General features: G+C 37.4%; 1 protein-coding gene across 2 annotated transcripts in view; it reads left to right on the plus strand.

The window, feature by feature from the left end:
- SLC24A2 (solute carrier family 24 member 2) overlaps positions 1-19,055 on the plus strand; it is a 251,278-nt gene that overhangs the window by 37,798 nt on the left and 194,425 nt on the right. The gene's annotated exons all lie outside the window — the stretch shown is intronic.

Consider the following 19,055-nt stretch of genomic DNA (forward strand, 5'->3'; position numbering starts at 1 on the left):
GGAAGTTTGAGAGTGATATAACATATAAATGGGAAACAGAGTCAAATGAATATTTAAACGAGAAGTGAAACTTATGGTTGGGGCTCACGAGGTACTTGGTTGACCAATTCACCGTGTTGCTCACTGTTGTAAACTAGTGGCTAATATCTCAAAGTTACCACCTTTCAGTTGGAGTCCAGATTTCTGCCTGCTTTTGAAAAATCGGTTGTGGCCACTTGGGTCGGCCGTCGCATATGACACCTGAGGCTGGAGCCAAGAGGCATCTGTTCCCTTGACCTGAGGCTATGCAGTTAAATCATTTATCCAGAACATGTTTATACTGTGTACACAAGAACAGATTATAGAATGCAAAATCTGTCTATCTTTGTTGGTTATAACACAGCTTTCAGAGAAATTGGGCTTCATAGCACAATAGCATAGTAGCAACTGCCCTGGGCTAAGTGCCTCTGCCCAGGCTCTCCCTAGGCCCAACCCTTTCCTCTGCTCTGGGCCGATGGCAAAGCTTGAGAAATATCACTAGGGGAAAACACTTCCTTCTTCCAAATTACACTTATAGTAGTATAGTAAGTATCATTCTTTTAAAAATGTAGAAAATCAGTGTATATCAGTGTCACCAATATTTCAGGCACTGTTTTCCTAAAAAGCAGCTAATTTAAAATTCTGTAAAATGTATAAGGTAAATTACATATTAATGCATGGTCAACTTCCCATGAACAGAAATGATAAACTGATTGACCCTATGCCATAACCTCAGGTGTCATTATCCAGCTCAGCTTTAACTGACTGCTTTCTTAGCTCAGTACTGGTTTTGAGTTTTTAATGTTTACATGCTGTTGTTTTGTGAGGGATATTAAACACAGACTTTCTTTATTTTTCAAAATAACAAATTTTTCTGAGACTTATGAAAAACTCAGAGACATTTAAATTTTTCTTAAGTCTTTTATTGAAACACAAAAGTGTTGTTTGGTTTTAACTGGAAATATGCATGTCCTTTGGGATTTCTATCTGTTGATAAAGGGTCTCAGTTGTTCTACTCCAAACGCAGTAAGATGGGGTCCATGAAGCTGCCATCCATTCCAAAGGCAGTGCTGCTTTCTCACCATAAGAAGGACATTTGTGGCCATAGAAACCAACCTACTCAATGTCCTGTGAGACTTCCCTAAGGACAGGTGTGTTAAAGGGCACGGAAGGTTAAGTTTGTTGATTCCTTTCTCAGGTCACTTCTTAGTTTGCCTTGTTCTTTCAAGGAGAAACGCTCTAATGCTCTCTAGAGTGCCGTTATGAAAGGAGGCCCAGGCTGGGAATCAGAGGAAGGCCAGAGTCTACTTCGTCTTTGGCCACTTGTCATGCACTTGAACTAAGGGAAAGTGCCAACTTCCCTGTACTTAAAAAAAAATTAGAAAGTGGGTCTGGGGGAAAGGAGCGCAGAACAGAGTAACAATAAGGACTGCTCTTCAATAAGACTAATGTGAGAATTCAATGAAGTCATACTGGTGAAAATGCTTTTTGGGGAGCGATCGTCCTATTTACAAATATTGCATGTTAAATAGAATACCAAAGGTGGCTGTGTGTAGGGTATGTCTCAGAGACATTCGGAGAAGATTTCTTTACACAAGAATATTGATTGCACACAGCTACTTGTGTTCTAACAAAAATAGAAAATTTAAAATTTTTCTAACTTAGGGAAATATTAATGCATTGATTTAAGAAGGCTCTGAGATAATTTCTGTACTATTGAGGGATTTATTTTCTGTTTTTACACCATCTGAAAAGATAAGCAAATAAAGAACAGACAATAATATGAAATAGATGAGCTGCCAATTTCTTGCCTTTCATTCTTAGTCTAGTCCAGGTGAATTCATTAGCATTTCCTGGATTTGTTTCCTTAGGATAATGCTTTGTCATCTTTTCACTGCACATTTGACTAAATTCTCTGTAAGTTGCCCTTTGTTTTTGGCAATACCCATTCATATAATATGCAACTTCCTTTTCATCTGCTTTTAAATTAAGCACTTCCTTTATAGCTTTCATATGCTTATGACATCAACACTTTAATGACAGTTGCTTTTGAGATGGAATTTGGCTTTTTTGCCACTGACTTTCAATATTGCCATATCAATTTCATTCACAATGTGAGGCTCTAAAAGAAATAATATAAACATATGAAAGATGTGTGGCTTATCACTCTGATACACTTTGTTCAAAGTTATCCCATTACACATTGTGTTAATCACAGTATTGTTAAAGCAAAACTCAATTTTTTTTATTTTCAGGAGTCTTTTTTTTCAAAAATAAGAATGTATGTAGCTGAATATTCAAGTGGAGAGAAACTCATGCATACAGAGAACAAATTGACAGCTGTCAGAGGAGAAGGAGTTGGGGGCTGGGTAAAAAGGGTTAAGCAAAGGAAAAAAAAAAAAGGAAAGAAAGACTTTGGTGATTGCCATAGGGAAACAGGGTTAAGGGAAGGTAGAAGAAGGCAAAGGGGAAAGAAATGGTGATGGAAGGAGGCTTGACTTGGGGTAGGGAATACACAATACAACACACAGATAACGTAATATAGAACTGTATACCTGAAACCTATATAATTTTATTAACCACTGTCACCTGAATATAGTCATTTTTTTTAAGTTGGAACTTTTGGTTCTCTGAGAAAAGGTTCTCTGAGAATGAGAAAAGGTTGTTGATTATTTTTACACAGATGTATGCCAGATAAGAGAAAGTAACCAATATATTTATGTCAAACACACAGTCAGCAAGAGCAGAGTATAATTCTTGAAGCTTGTGTCAATCGGGATCCAACCAGAGACAGAAATCTTACCTGTTATTTAAACAGAGCAACTTTAACATAAAGAACGGCTAACTAGGTAGAAATTTGTTACTCACCTGAAGTGTAAGAGAACTTTAAGGTACAGGCAGGAAGAAGTGCAGGAAGCAGCTGCCACTGCTAGGACTGGGGAAACAAGGAAGAGGCTAGAATTATTAAAACTTAGAAACTCGAAACAGGGGAATTCTCAGCTGATGCACACTCTTTCGGCAAAGGGCCATGAGCCTGGTTCTGCAAGAAACGGCATGATGGATTCAGCTACTGCAAAGGAAAGGAACTGCCACCGTTGGGGTGAACCTCAAAGGATCAGGAGAAAGACAGGAAGTGCACAGGAAGTAAAAATGAAGGACCAATTCCCTTCTTTCTCCTTCCTCCTACAAGCTTCTGGTCTCCCTCTAGCTCCCCTTTTTGGAAAAACCACGAGGTTAGCTGGCAATTTAGAAACCTAGTTTACTGAACAAACAAAACAGAAACAAACTCATAGATACAGAGAACACATTGATAGTCTCTAGATGGGGGAATGGGTGAAGAAGTTGAAAGGGGTGAAATACAAATAGGCAGTTATAAAAGTAATCATGGGGATGTAAAGTACAGCACAGGCAATATAGCCAATAATATTGTAATAACTATGAAGAATGTCAGATAGGTACTAGACTTCACTGGGTGATCAATTCATAAGGTATATAGTGGTAAATGTCTAATCACTGTGTTATACACCTGAAACTAATATAACATTGTATGTCAACTGTAATTGAAAAATAAATTTGAAAAAAAGAAACCTAGTTTGCAGAGACCCACTACCAGATTCAGAAAGCCAGAATATAGAAGGGTGAGATTGTAGCTGAGAGGTGGTAGCTTCACTGGCACAAAAGTTTTCAGACAAGAAGGTTGGCTGATTTCAGCAGCAGAAACTGAACCTGTAGCTCTCTTTTTAAAAAATCATTTTTATTGTTATTCTATTACAATTGCCCCAATTTTTCCCCCTTTGCCCTCTTCCACCCATCCCCCCCCCCGGGCCCACAGTCAATTCCCACAATATTGCCCAGGTCTGTGGGTAATTCATACATGTTTTTTGATTAGTCCCTCCCCCTTCTTTCCACCATTATTCTCCTCCCTTCTGGTCACTATCAGCCTGTTCCATGTTTCCATTCCTGTGATTGTATCTTGTTCACTAGTTTATTTTGTTCATTAGATTCTTCTTATAGGTGAATCTCATATGGTATTTGTCTTTCACCAACTGACTTATTTCACTTAGCATAATGCTTTCCAGTTCCATCCATGCTGTTGCAAAAGGTAGGAGTTCTTTCTTTCTGAATACTATTCTATTGTGTAAATACTGGGAATATACCCTAAGAATCCCAAATTACCAATTCAGAAGAATGCATGCACCTCTATGTTCACAGCAGTGCTGAATATAATAGCCAAGTGCTGGAAACAGCCTAAGTGCCTACCAGTAGATCAGAGTTGCTCAGTTGGGGCCATAGCCACTAATTCTCGGGAATGAGGAAAGCAGGAGCCTATGTAGTATAGGAAATATGCTGCAAACCACAAATCAGAGAATGTTTATGTCAAGAAGACTTGGAAGGGATACTAGGATCACTCCAGAAACAGCTATGTGGATGGATTTCCTCTAGTCATGTTTCTCATTCATTCAGCATTTCCTGAACACCTGTTCGAATGTGATCACTAAGTTAGGAGCTGAGTACTGTGCTAGACTCCATGCTGTGTGTGGTAAGCAGCATTCTCCATACAGTTCCTTCCCAGGTCATCGCTGGAAACAAGACCTGCCTAAAGGATGGAAGGGAGTAATGGACTGCATAGCTGAAGAGACTGTTGTAACAAAAAGGAATAGTGATTCTACTGCTGCTGAGGCATTCTTGGGCTGAAGGAAATCAGGAGCTTTGATCCTGATAACATTAGACAAGAAGTGTTAAGAGGTGAGAGTTCTGACCAAGATGGAGTCATAGGTAGAAACCCTTCACTTCCTCACACAATCAAAAAGAGAAAAACAATCTAAAATTAATAAACAACCAGAAGTGCCAGAAAATCAAACTGCATAGAACTCCAACAACCATGGAATTAAAGAAACAGTCAACCAGATTAGTAAGGCAGCAGAAAGAAACCACAGTGAGGTGGCAGACTGTGGGGGTGGGCTGGCAGCAGCAAGGCCCCAGGCTGTGTGGGAGGGGCTGACTTAAGGGGAAACTGAGACTCAAAGGTGGCTGTGGACTACAGCAGTTACCTTAGTGGGAGAAACTCCAGTCTCACACAAGAGTCCATTGAAAAGTGCGCTAGAGATGACCAGGTGAGCTGCATTGTTCCCTCTCTGGCCCCTCCCCAACAGACAGCACTGCAGTGCAGCAAGAAGTTTTGCCCTGTCCTGGGTGAATACCTAAGGCCCCACCCCCTTACAATTTATCAGGTGTGTTTAGACAAAGAAATATGGCCCAAATGAAAGAACAGAGCCTAGAAAGAGGGCTATGTGAGGAGGATCTAGCCAACCTGTCTGATGGAGAATTTAAAGCCCTGGTAATCAAAATGCTCACAGAACTGATTGAGCTTGGTCAAAAAATGAAAGAACAAATGAAAGGTACCCAAATGAAATAAAGCAAAATATTCAGGGAACCAACAGTGACAGGAAGGAAACCTAGGATTCAAAGCAATAATTTGGAACAAAAGGAAGAAATAAACATCCAACTGAAACAGAATAAGGAAACAAGAATCCAAAAAAATGAAAAGAGGCTGAGGAATCCTTGGGGCAATCTGAAACATTCTAATATCTGAATTGTGAGGATGCCAGAAGGAGAACAACAGCAAGAAATTGGAAACTTATTTGAACAAATAGTGAAGTAAAACTTCCCCAATCTGGTGAAGGAAATTGATTTTCAAGAAGTCCAGGAAGCCCAGAGAGTCCCAAGGATGTTGGACCCAAAGAGGAACACACCAAGACACATCATCATTAAGTTACCCAAGATTAAAGAGAAAGAGACTATCTTAAACGCAGCAAAAGGATAGGAGAGAGTTACCTACAAAAGAGTGCCCATAAGGCTATCAGCTACTTTCTAAAAAAAAAACACACAAAAACAACCTTACAGGCAAGAAGGGGCTGGAAACAAGTATTTGAAGTCATGAAAGGCAAGGACCTACATCCAAGATTACTCTATCCAGCAAAGCTATCATTTAGAATGGAAGGACAGATAAAGTGCTTCTCAGATAAGATCAAGTTAACGAAGTTCATCATCACCAAGCCATTTTTATTATTTTTTATTGTTGTTCAAGTAAAGTTTCCTGCCTTTTCCCTTCACCCCAGTGCAACACTCCAGCCCTCCCACCTCCCTCCCATTTCCAATACCATCACAACCCCTATTATTGTCCATGTGTCCTTCATAGTTGTTCCTGCAAACCCTTCACCCTTTTCCCCCTGAAATGCTTTCCCCTCTCCCCTCTGGTCACTGTCAGCCTGCTCTCAACTTCAGTGTCTTATCAGCAAGTCATTATTATATGAAATGTTCAAGGGACTTATCTAAGAAAAGGAAGATCAAAAATATGAACGGTAAAAGGACAAAAAAACTCACAACTATCAACAAATAAACCTAAAAAATAAAAGAATGAAAACAAAAATTAAACAAATTAGAACAGGAACAGAATCAGAGAAATGGACATCACATACAGGGTTTTCAAGTGGGGAGGGGAAGGGAAGGAATAGGGGGGGAAAGGTACAGGGAAGAAGCATAATTAGTAGGCATAAATAGATAAGGAGAGGCCAAAATGGTATAGGAAACAGAAAACTCAAAGAACTTATATGTCCAACCCTTGGACATGAACTAAGGGGGGTGCTGGATGGGTTAGGGAGTGCAGGGTGGAGGGAAGATAAAGGAGGGAAAGTTGGAAAACTGTAATAGTATAATCAATAAAATATCATTTTAAAAAAAGAAATGTTAAGACATGATGCAAAAGGGCATTCACTTTTAAATGTACTGGGAACTGGTCAGAGAAAATTCTAAATCCAGAGCCCCTGGATTTACATAGCCCTGATTTCCTCACTGCTGAGACTCAAGAACCGAAGGCTACCACTCCTGGAGACTTGGACTAGAGCAGCATCCAGAGAGCAGATCAGACAGATGCCCTGTGTTGCTTGGATCCATGTTAGCCTTTTTTATTTTTACTTTTGAAGCACCAGGCATATCTTAAGGCTTCTAAAATGTTCCATTGTTATGTGACGTTACAGTCACTATTTTCTTCCTTTGAAGCAGCTGGGCCTGAGATGGTGAAAGGGATACTTCCCTCTGGCTCTTGCCCATTTCTGAAATTTTTTTAAAAAAAGTCACAGGTTAATTCCTATGTTTTACTCACAGTATAACAACTGAAATTTTTTTAAAAAATACAGGATTTTTTCTAGTCAGGGCTGTATTATTTTCACATGTTCAATTCTTGGCCTTTTCTCCAACCTAACAGGCTGATGGGAGGGCAGCTACACCTGCAATAAAAAGTGATCCAGCAGCCAGTCCCTCTGTAAAGGGTCAGCCCTGAAATACAGTGCACCTGGGTTCTACAAGGGAAAATCAATTGGCACTTGCAGGCAGAGCAACCACATGGGAAAAGGCCACCTGGCTGTGGGAGAAGAGGTAGATCTCGGGCTATGATGTTAGCATGACATCCTAATGCATGCCCAGCATTGCTGAATCCTCCTTACAAGACTGCCAGCCCTGAAGGAGTCACACAGATGCATGCACTCATGCCTTTTAACAGCCGATACTTCTAGTATTTCTGCCAGTGCTAGTCTCAAGGTGCCCTCTCAAACTACTAATAAGAGTATGTTCTGAAAGCTAATTGAACTGCGTGTAGACTAATTCCATACCTCTTGCCCCTTCAGTGCCAGCCAGTGGAGCTAAGCCACTTGGAATGTTTGTTGGGGCAGCAGGCATAACTGGGTGCTTACTAGGGGTGAGGCACTGGGCTGATTATAACTAGACAGGTATCTGCAACTGCCCTTTTCTGGATATTTCCAAATATTCATTAGGGAGAGAACTTTTTCAACCTAGCAAGCAACCCTTTAAAGTTTGATGTTGGACATCCATAAAAAACATAGCAATAGGTATCTTTTTGAGCACCTGCAATGTGCCAACATTAGCTCAATGGTTTCTTCCATGTTCTCAAACTCTCACAACCCTGCCAAGTAAATATGGTTGTACCCACTTCACAGATCAGGAAGATATGCTCAAGTATTTAAAGAAATTGACTCACAATGAGCAGGTTACAAAGCTACAATTCATATTTGACGACACTATGTGCCTTTAGAAACTATTGGTGACAATTCATACCACAATTTAGTCTCCTTAACTATCAATTTATGGGTGTTGTAAACTGCTCTTTTTCTCCATAAGCAATTGTACAGTCAGGACTTCCACCTCTCTAGTCCAGCTTAGCTTGCAACCCATATAAAGGGATCACACTTCAATGAGAAGTTTATTGTTTTTGTGAGTTATCACTTGGGAAATGTTGAGGTGCAGTTCATTTTATTCTCTATAGTATTCCCCTTCTCTTCAAGGCAAGAGATATAAAACTCTAAAGTAATTCAGCTAAGGGGTGAATTTTCAGTTCTTTAATTCCTCACTTTGAATATGCATAGTGGCCAGGGATTGTGGTATCCCCTTACATCAAGGCAAAATTAATTTCATTTGAAAGAACTGATGACAACAATCTATCTTTTTTTATGATTTATCATCATCATCATTGTTTGATAACAATTTTATTGCTACTAACAATATAATTGTATATACTTGTATAAATATATTTTAGATACGTATGTGTAATTATAGTCATTGATTATTGTAATAAATATATTAATTATAAGTAGACAGGCAATCCTTATTCTCCCCATTTCCAGTGTGTCTGCCATTAAAGTGACAACACAGTTGCAATATGCACAAGGGTCCACTAATAGGTTGTATGCAAAGTGAGAACTACCTGTCATCACTGTTTATTCAGTGTCAGCTATGCACCTGGTACTGTATTGGGTGTTTTGCCCATGCTATGTATATTGGTCAGCTGTAGCTGCCATCACAAAACACCACAACTGGGTGGCTTAAACAACAAAAGCTTATTTTCTTACAATTTTGAAAACTAGAAGTCCAAGATCGAGATTTCAGCCCATTTAGTCTCCAGTGAGAGTTCTTTTCTGGCTTGCAGACTGCAGCGTTTTGACTGTGTCCTCACATGGCCAAAAGAGAAAAAGCAAGCTTTGGTGTCTCCTCTATAAGATAATCAGTCCTCCAGGACCACAGCTCTGCCTTTATCGCTCCACTTAACCTTAATAACTTCCTATAGGCCCTGTCTCCAAATACATCAGGTCCTTGGATAACATTGTTTCATTATAACATCGATGAGATGCTGTAAGAACTCAGCTCTTATTGATATCAATCGGCCTATGGTAAAGTTGGTTTCTTTATACTTTGTTCCACTTACAAGTTGCAGAACCAATGAACAATATTAAGTGAGAACTTACTGCACATTGGGAGTTAGGGCTTCAACATATGTGTGTGAGGGGCACATGTGCAAGTATTTAGTCCATAACACTATGTATAAAATACAAGAAACACTTTTACAGATGGAGAAACTGAGGCACGAAGAACGTAAGTCATAGTAGCAGCTAATGGGAGAGACAGTATTCAGATTGAGGCCTGATTCTAAATACTTCACACCTTTTCCAACAGCTAGATCATTTCCTAAATGGTATTTGGTTGCTCGATATTAAGGCAATATATAAATAAGAATAGCTACACTTGATTTATCAGGTAACTTGTATACTATGCTAGTTCATTTTGGGTTGCCTTGTTTTAAAAGATATATTTCAAGACAAATCAGCATTACTTAGCATTTAAACAAAAAGATTATAAACAAAATGAACAGAAAAGTATGGCACTTTTTAATTACAGTCAACTGCTTGAAAGCTGAGTATCTTTTTTCACATTGCCAGAAACTTTTATGGGTAAAAAATAACCAAGAGCTATAGGATTTAAATGAAAAAAGGAGGAGTGAATGATGGTTTATAAGACTATTAAATGTGAATTTAAATGCACTCATATATGCTTAGCAAAGATATACAGCAAATAATAGTTTAAATATGTATAAAACTTTATGCAAAAGTAATATATTCATATTTTAAGCAATTCAAGCTAGAGAAAAATGTATAAAACCCATATAAATATACATATATTTTAAACAAAAGTGACTCACACATTAGACATCCCATTATATAACTTGCTTTTTTCATCTAATGTTTAAATTAGATATGTTTTCATGTTGCTACATATTGATTTACTTTATTCTATATAACAGTGACCTAGCATTCCATAGTAAGTAGGTAACATCATTTGTTAAACTATTCCCCTATCAGTGGACTTTTAGGTTGTTTTCTAAAACCACAAATATGTGGTGTTGAAGATTTTGGCACTTCTATCTTTATCCATGGAGGCAGATAAGTTATGTAATTTATCTGTAAGATAAATGCAATTACTATGTCCAAAGCATTTACATTAAAGATGTTGATAAACGCTGTCAAATTAACCTCAAGATGAATTTTCACATTTAACATTTTCCAAAGACTCATTTTCCATCAAGTGTAATGAAGCATTATCAATGTTCTCAGTATACTGCATACCTTTTCTTTTGGTGACATTTGATCAGAGATTTGAAGAAAGTGAGGGAGAGAGCCATGACACTATGGAATATGCTAGAAAAAACAATCTGAGCATCCACTAAGTTTACTGCATGGACTTGTGTGAGGTGTACTGACATTCATTGATTGAAATGGTAGCTTCTTTCTCCTCATTTTTTCAGCTCATTCAGCAAACTCTTCCTTAGTGTCACCATGTGGAAGGCAAGATGATGGGCACTAAGGCTGTTGCGGAGATGAGTAAGATAAATATGGATGACTCTAAACTCATGTGCTTTAATTTTCTCTTTTCGATTATTTTATTTTTTAAATTTACACAGAGCAAAATTTATTCCTTTTGGAGTATTGCTTTGTTTTTAATCCAAACCTCAATTCAAACAAATAAAAGCAACAAATATCTTGCTATTGAATATGCCCTTTGCTATGGCTTGAATGTTTGTGTCCTCTAAAATCCATACATCAAAAACTGTGTTTAAGTCATGAGGGTGGAGTCCTCAGGAATATTGGTGATTTACTGAAGAGATGCCAGAGAGCTCTCTAGTCCTTTCCACCATGGAAGGATTCAAAGAGAAAGCTGTGGCCTGGGAGAGGGCCCCGACCTGACCACACTGGCACCCTGAGCATGGACTTCCAACCTCCAGAACTGTGAGAAATAAATGTGTGTTATATATAAACCACCTTGTCCATGGTATTTTGTTACAGCAGTTCAAACAGACTAAGACGCCTTTTACCCCGTTAGTGAATAAAATCGACTAGCTTACACTTCCTTGAGCTCTGTACGAAAATTAAGGAGCCTTCCAATATCTGGAGTTTCCTAAATCCACAGTCTGTACTGATAAACTCACTTTTGGGTGTAAAAAGTTGGTTCAGTTGTTTGTATTTTGGTTTGGTTTGGTTTGGAGGTAAGCAGTATGTGGCCTTTAAAATCATGCCCGCCTTTTGTGAGTCTTTCTCCCCCAGGAGTTGAGAACCTTCCATAATCATTACATGTGACAGTGTGGGACTCTTTTCATTATAACACAGCAGAATGAATAAGCGTTTTAATGAAAGGCATAGTCTCTTGAGCTAAAACTGCGTTACCAACCTAGAACCTTGGAAAATGCTAATACTCAGTATATTAAAAGGGCAGCCAGCTTAGCCCCCTTAATGCCCATTTGCCTGAATTTATGAGATATCATTCTTTTCAGTTGGCATTTTTTAAATTATCCAGCTGGGAGTGAGTCAAAAAGATTTTTCTGTCACTAATTCATTAAAAATTGCCAGTCATACAGAACAACTCAAGTGAGACCATCTGCCTTTCAACAGCCCTTAAATACCCAAAGAGCAACAGGGACTGTCCCCTGGTCCTGAGCTGGGACTCGTGCACCTAGAGTGGGCATAGCCCCCAGGCCCAGGGCCCCTTCCCCTGCCCCAACTCCCCATGTTTTTGTCTGAGGAGCAGTTGAACCTATCTGAGCATCTGCCATTTCACTTGAAAGTGGCTAATGACATTGATCTCCTATGGCTGTTTAGGCCTTTTGGGTTAACCTACTTTTTTTCTCTGGTGAACTTTTGGAGGTGTGTCATGAAGACTGGAAGAAGCCCCTTTACCCACTGATGCAGACTTGGGAGTGATCTCAATTTAATATCTCTGATTTTTAATAGTAAATGGCCATGTTTTCAAATAAAGGTAAAACTGATCTGGTCTTTGCTTAGAAGGATGTAATGTAAGTTATAATAGGATTGTTTTTCATATAGAGCCCTTTTTTCAATACTTAAGATAAATGAATTTTTTAAAATTATTACTCCTAGAAAAAGCAAAACTACATGAAAACTAAAAAATTTGTTGGAGAAAGAGAGAAATGTGTAATGTTCCTCCTTCTGACAAATAATATAAGCTGTAAGTGCTTAGGTTTCTGCAGGGGATAAAACTGGCCCAAACCCCTGCTGTCTTGGAGCTTACCCCCTTGTAGGGTACAAAATAAGTAAACGATGCAGTGCTGGGATGGTGCAAAGTGCCGTAGACAAAAAAAGAATTAGGGAAGAAGGTTAGGAAATTATAAAGTCAAACTCTAATGCAAAAAAGAAATGCTGATTATGAGCTAAGCATGCAAAGCAAGTTATTTAAGGCCACCTTTCAAAATCTGGATTGTATCTAAAGCATTTTTTCTTGCTTCCTGAGGGAATGACAAAAATATCGCTGTATAAAGATCCCCCTCTTTTTGTTCCTATCCACATAAAAATGTCTGGTATTTATGTCAACTTAAGCTAGGACTATATAGCATTAAATCAAAGCACATTCACTTGATAAGAAGTTAGGTGCCGTAGCTCCTGCAAATACAGAATTGCTGTTTTTATTTTCCATATAAATAAGGCAACACAATCTTTGCTTCCTTCCATTCAGTGCCTAAATGAAATGGGAACAAGTAATACATATGGGATTGACTTCAGAGGCATCTGGCAGGATAATGATCTGCCGTGTACTACCAAGCAATAAATACAATATGATCTTTCTGACACAAAAGGAAAAAACCTAGGATGTATCCAGAGCATTCAGTATAATTTTAAAGCTGCTCAGAAAAAACTTTCCTTGGTTTAAAAGAAAGGCCAGGGGAGCACATGGGGATGGAAGGAGCCTTCACTTTGGGCCATGGGTGTAAAATGCAGTGTGGAGATGAGGTTTTATTGAATTGTACATTGAAAACTGTATGGTTTTGCAAACCAATGTCACCCTAATAAATTCAATAAAGAGAATAAGAATATGAAAAAATAAAAAACAGAAAAATAGGTTCTATAGATTAGGTTGAATTTGCCTTGGGTAAATAGATCAGTTCTGTCAGGTGCAAAAATATTTTATGGAACAGTTAGTTGGTAAACCGCAGATGAATTGAACTAAGTTAACCGTATATGGATCACTGTATCCTGTAATGATGTAAGTGAGTCACATGCATGATAACTAGAGGAGATTTAGTGCCAAATGGTTGTATTTGCCAACAGGAATTTGGTAATCATGAAGAGAGCACAATTTCGGTTCCCACTGTTCTGTCCGGAGAAGCTTACTGAAGTCTCCAGGCTCCAATCACAGCCTCCTTTTCTGTCTCTCTTCCTGCTTTAAGGGGAGTGCTGTCACACCTTCTGATTCCTGCTGGGAAGCAGCAATAGCACTGCAAGTCTATTTGCTTTCATACTAAAACAAAACAAAAGGAACAAACAGAATAGAATAATTTGGACTCAGACTAACATACATATAATGGTCTTCTTGTTTGTGGAACAAGATTTTGCCTTCCCTTTTTACCTTTTACCTAAATATAAGATATTCTTGAAGTTGTATTCTCTTCCAGGCAGTTAGAATGTTGTTATTGCAGCAAGGAGACTTCCTGTTGAGAGGAAGTATAATCCTTTGCCATGTTTAGTGTGAAATGCCTGTCTGCATAATATCTTGCCGAAAAGTGACTCCAGAAATCATGGGTTTTGAGACGTTATGGACGTGAGGAGGAAATCTTGATCAGTGTGTCTAGGCTTTAACTCTACTTCTTTTCCTCAGTGAGGATGTGGATTCCCAGGAGTTGGATTTGCTTCAAGAATCAAGAGGTCACAGTGTTTGTAAATATTCCTTGTTACACAAAAGTCCATACACTAAGGAAATACAGGGTTTTTACCCCAATACTATGTAAGTTTGGATAAAAGGGCCAGGACATGGCATGAATTGGTTTTCTTTCAAACCTGACATACCCCTATCCCAGAGGAGACTTGTGGTAGTGGCTATGCACCCTGGGAGCAGGGGAAAAAGTGCCTGCTCTAAGTATGCGACATCTAATTCTGATCTTTGGACCCACATCCTTCAGCGTCTTCAGGAACATGGAGAAGGAGTATACATAAGGTATTCCTCCCAAACTATCACCTCTGAAATATCACACTATCAGGTATCTTCATATATTTTTAAAATTTTTTTATTGTTATTAAATTACAGTTGTACCAATTTTTCCTCCTTTGTCCTTCTCTACCAAGCCCATCCCCCGCTCCCACAATCAATCCCCACACCATTCATTGTCCATGTCCATGGGTCCTTCATACATGTCATTGTTGGACTCATCCCTTCCCCTTCTTTCCACCATTTTCTCCCTCCTCCCCCTCCTGTGGTCACTGTCAGTCTGTTCCATGTTTCCAAATCTGTTTCTATTTTTCTCATTAGTTTATTTTGTTTTGTTCATTAGATTCCTCTTATAGATGAGATCATATGGTGTTTGTCTTTCACTAATTCAACATCACTAGCTAGCAGAGAGATTTATATTAAAACCACAATGAGATACCACCTCTCATCGGTTAGAATGGCCATCATTAATAAGTCAACAAACAACCAATGCTGGTGAGGATATGGAAAAAGAGAACCCTAGTGCACTGTTGGTGGGAGTGTAGACTGCTATAGGCACTGTGGAAAACAGTGTGAAGTTTCCTCAAAAAATGAAAAATGGAGTTGTGTTTTGACCCAGTGATTCCACTGCTTGGAAGGTACCATAAGAATTCCAAATCACCAACTCAAAAGAATTTAAGCACCCCTATGTTTATAGCAGCACTGTTTACATAAATATTTTTTAATACTGCAATCTTTATTCATACACCATCACACCATATTCTTATGTATATTTCCTTTAAAATGGCAAAAGTAAATGAACACATAAAATAAAGTTCTATGGTACATACAAATGAAACCCTGAGAAAGGCAGCTTATATTATAGTTTACCTCCAAATCTGACAGCTTTTATCAAAACATTCAACAGAATTTCTACACATTCCATCCTAAGCTAAAATAGAGTAAGAATACAATGTTGAGCCAAATTTTCTTACCTAAACTACTTGCTATTCTGAAGTAGGCATGTTTACATTGGCATTAACTCCTTAACTACTAAAAAACAACTGATTGAATTGTATATAATTACAGTGCACAATATGAAACTAATCATTTATCAGATGTACATCGTGCAAGGCATACTCCAGGCAGTTGACACTTTGGGCTAGATACTTCTCTGCTATGGGGCACTGTCCCGGACACTGTAGAATGTTCAGCAGCATCCCTGGTCTCTGCCCTCTAGACACCAGTAGCCCCCACCCCTCCAGTTGAGACAATCAAGTATGTCTCCAAACATTGCATTTTTATTTTTAAACTAAGACTGAATTCTTTCTGTACTTAATAATGTGGCTCTTTTGGAATTAGAGTAAATGGAGTTAATTGGATTGGATGTAAATTCTCTGTTCTCCATGTATAAATGCCAAAAAACTCACTTGGCATTGTTTTATTGAAATGGAAGGAATATATCAGACCTTGTATTAATAATATTATTTTTTGGCAGGACCTACTCCCAAATCCCCTCTCCAAAAAAAGCAAAGTCATTTAGAAATTTTATCATATTCCCAACTCATCTTTTTCAGATCAAAATTGTGCATAGCTTTAAAATGTATATTTGTTGAATCTTTAATGTAGTTTTACCTTTGAAAACATCACCTTTCTCGAAGGAAATGAGTTGTTCAAATTATGTCGTGATTGAAAAACAGATGTTATCATATGCTTGCTGTCAGAGTGTTGTTCTTTTCCTCCTTGCATTCCTCAGTAAGTCTGATTGAGCAGCAATCAGCCATGCACTTAACCAAGTCTAGGAAATTCACCAAACTTTGTGGCTCTAGGTTATTCAAAAAAGGAGTCTTTTATGAAGACTTGCCCTTAAATTCTTGTTCAAATGAATTACCATTCTCTCCATTATAATAATTGTATCAGTAGCAACATCACTGCATAGCAAATCAAATTATAAGATTATGGCAGAAGTAGAAGTTGTATTTGGATGTTAATCTTATATAGATGGGCTACAAATCATATTATACCATGAGTTAGATTACTTTATAAATTAAAGACATCTAAATAGTTCAATTTATTCAACCAGCATAACTTTATGAATGCAAATGTTCAATATGGCAGAATAGTCACATCATTGGAGATATATCTTGTACAGGACCCAGTACCTAACAAGTTCCCAATAAACATTGTTGAATTAAGCTCTTTATGATAATTTCTGTACAAAACTATGATATATAGAGGACTTTTTGCACTGTGAATTTGCTTTAATTGTTCTCACTTTGAGTCTGGCCCTGGACTTCTTTTATTAATCATTAACAAAAATTCTCTTAAAATTAGCTTTCAAGTAGAATTTCAGGAATGGGACAATAAATGATCTGTCTCTACCTGATTCAGCTATACTAGAAGGTAAGTTAATAGCCCTAATATGTCTTATGGTCCCTTCTACCTCTATAATCAATCCTTCTATCTTATGGCAAAATTTCTTATTTCCAAGAGTATCTATTAAAATCACTATAAAAAAATAAAAATTCAGTGTATGGCTTTGGACAGAGTTTAAAAGGAGAAAACTTTGACTAAAAATTAAATGGAAGGTGACAGAATGGAATGTAAGCACTTGTATTAAACATTATTTTTAAAGTGGGAGAGGAGTGCCAGAAATTCTGTGGAGTCATTCTTTCCTGTGCGTCTTATTTTTTTGTTGTTGTTACCAAAAATATGCAATAAAATAAAACTCCTTTTTATGTATGCAACCAAAATAGAAAAAGAGAGTAATTGACATTACTGCTAGATAAAGCAGGACCTAAAATAATTTCCATACAATATTCAAAGATTTATAATGAATTAGATTGTAGGAATGCACATGATAAAAGTGGCATCTGTCATTTAAAAACAATATAATTTATTTAAAAATGGATATGTGTGCATTGCTTAGATTGACAGGTCTTTAAATTTTGAGGATAATTTTATCATTACCACCCCCAAGCTCCAGTATTTTATGTGCCGTTTGCTTTGGGATTTTCCTTGAATTAAAAATTGAATGATCTTATTGCAGTGCAGAGAGGATTTTATTACTTTCAGAGGTGACCTTCCAGATTCTATTAGAACAAGAAAATGGCCTTTAACAACATCACTTAAAACCTATCTTGCCAAACTGACTTCACTCCATTCTAGTGCCTTCAAATAATGTAGAAACTCTCTTTGACATTTCTCCTTCACTCTGCCCTTCACACGTAGAGTCAGTAATAAATGTATGTGTGTTATGGTTGTTTGGTGCTTTTCTGTTTTGTTTGTTTGATTCTGCCACTTGTGTTTTTGGTGTCCCTGCTATTGTTGAAGATAGGGATTGAATACCCTATACCTTTGTAACTTTGCAGAGCCTGAGTCAGATCTTGTACCTAATGGGCATCTGGTAATGTTATTAACTGGTTCTTTCTGATAAAGTACCCCATGAGTCTTTTAGAGATTGTCTTGATTTATAATGGGTTTTTAGCTATTTAATAAGAAGTACAGGTTGAATAGTGATCAATTATTTTTCAGCTTTCCTGTTGAAGATGTAATAGTGTCAAAGGAGACAGAGACTTTTACTAATGCTACTGTGTAACAAGTCACAATATATTTTTTATTTTAAAGTGATACCAAAATATATGTCCAACCTAACATTCTTAGCTCAGCCCAAGTAACTCCTATAAGGGTTCATATTTTTTATTCCAATAGAAATCCTAATCTCATAAACTTTCCCAGATAACATTCTTGAAGGGGGTGTATGATTTCACCTGCTTCAGGATGCCTCAGTCTGTATTTTTTTTACCTAAATAAATCTATTTACACTCACCTCCTACTATACATGAAACTACTCAAATACTGTCCTAATTTTTATTTAAATGTAAATAAGGTCATGTAAATAGCACATACAAAAATATACCAGCAGTTGATAGATAGTTTCTGGAATGCTTTCTCCTCTGGCAGGGGTTGTATATACAATGGGACATGAGGAATTTGGTAAAGTCTCATAGAAAATGACCTTATATCAAGAAATGAAGGGAAATGGTATATGAAGTGAAGTTAAAGAAATGAGGTCTATGTATCAGAAAAAGAGCCAAAAACCTTACTAATTTAGTGACTATTTTCAGTTGTGTGAAGAATAATGGCCAATGTTTTCTCCATGAATATATGGAAAGGAAGACTTTTTTATAAAAGGAAATAAGCTTTAAATGGCAATGATTACATTTAAATAAGATGGAACTATAACCCAGATTAAGGCTGTTCTATGTTAAAATGACTTATTTAGAGGACTGTAGAATTGTTTCATTAGGAAGTCATAGGAATGAGAAAGACACGTAAGTGTCTGAAATGATGGGAACAAAATGGCATTTTAAATACCCTCCTATTTAATAGCTTTTAAGATTCCTTTCCATTTGTCATTTAATTTCTTTATTAAATTCCATGGTTTCATCAGATTTATCATCATCTCATGATTAAAGCTTTTTAAACCTTCATTGTTAAAGAAGACTTTAATGTTTGCTTATTACATAAGTACACTTATTTTTGTTCCCTTTCCTCTGTGTTTTTATTCTTTTATTGTTGTCACTCCAATCCACAAAAATCACTAGCTCCAAAATGAAAAGTAATTCCAGATTTGCACAAAAATTCCTCTAGCCAGTATCAACAGAAGGTCAGCATTTTAGAATATTGATCATAGAAAAGGGTGACTATCACTGAAATTTAGC

The sequence above is a fragment of the Sturnira hondurensis genome, unplaced genomic scaffold (assembly GCF_014824575.4).
Source record: "Sturnira hondurensis isolate 20B ecotype Veracruz unplaced genomic scaffold, ASM1482457v3 Scaffold0013559, whole genome shotgun sequence".
Lineage (NCBI taxonomy): Eukaryota > Metazoa > Chordata > Mammalia > Chiroptera > Phyllostomidae > Sturnira > Sturnira hondurensis.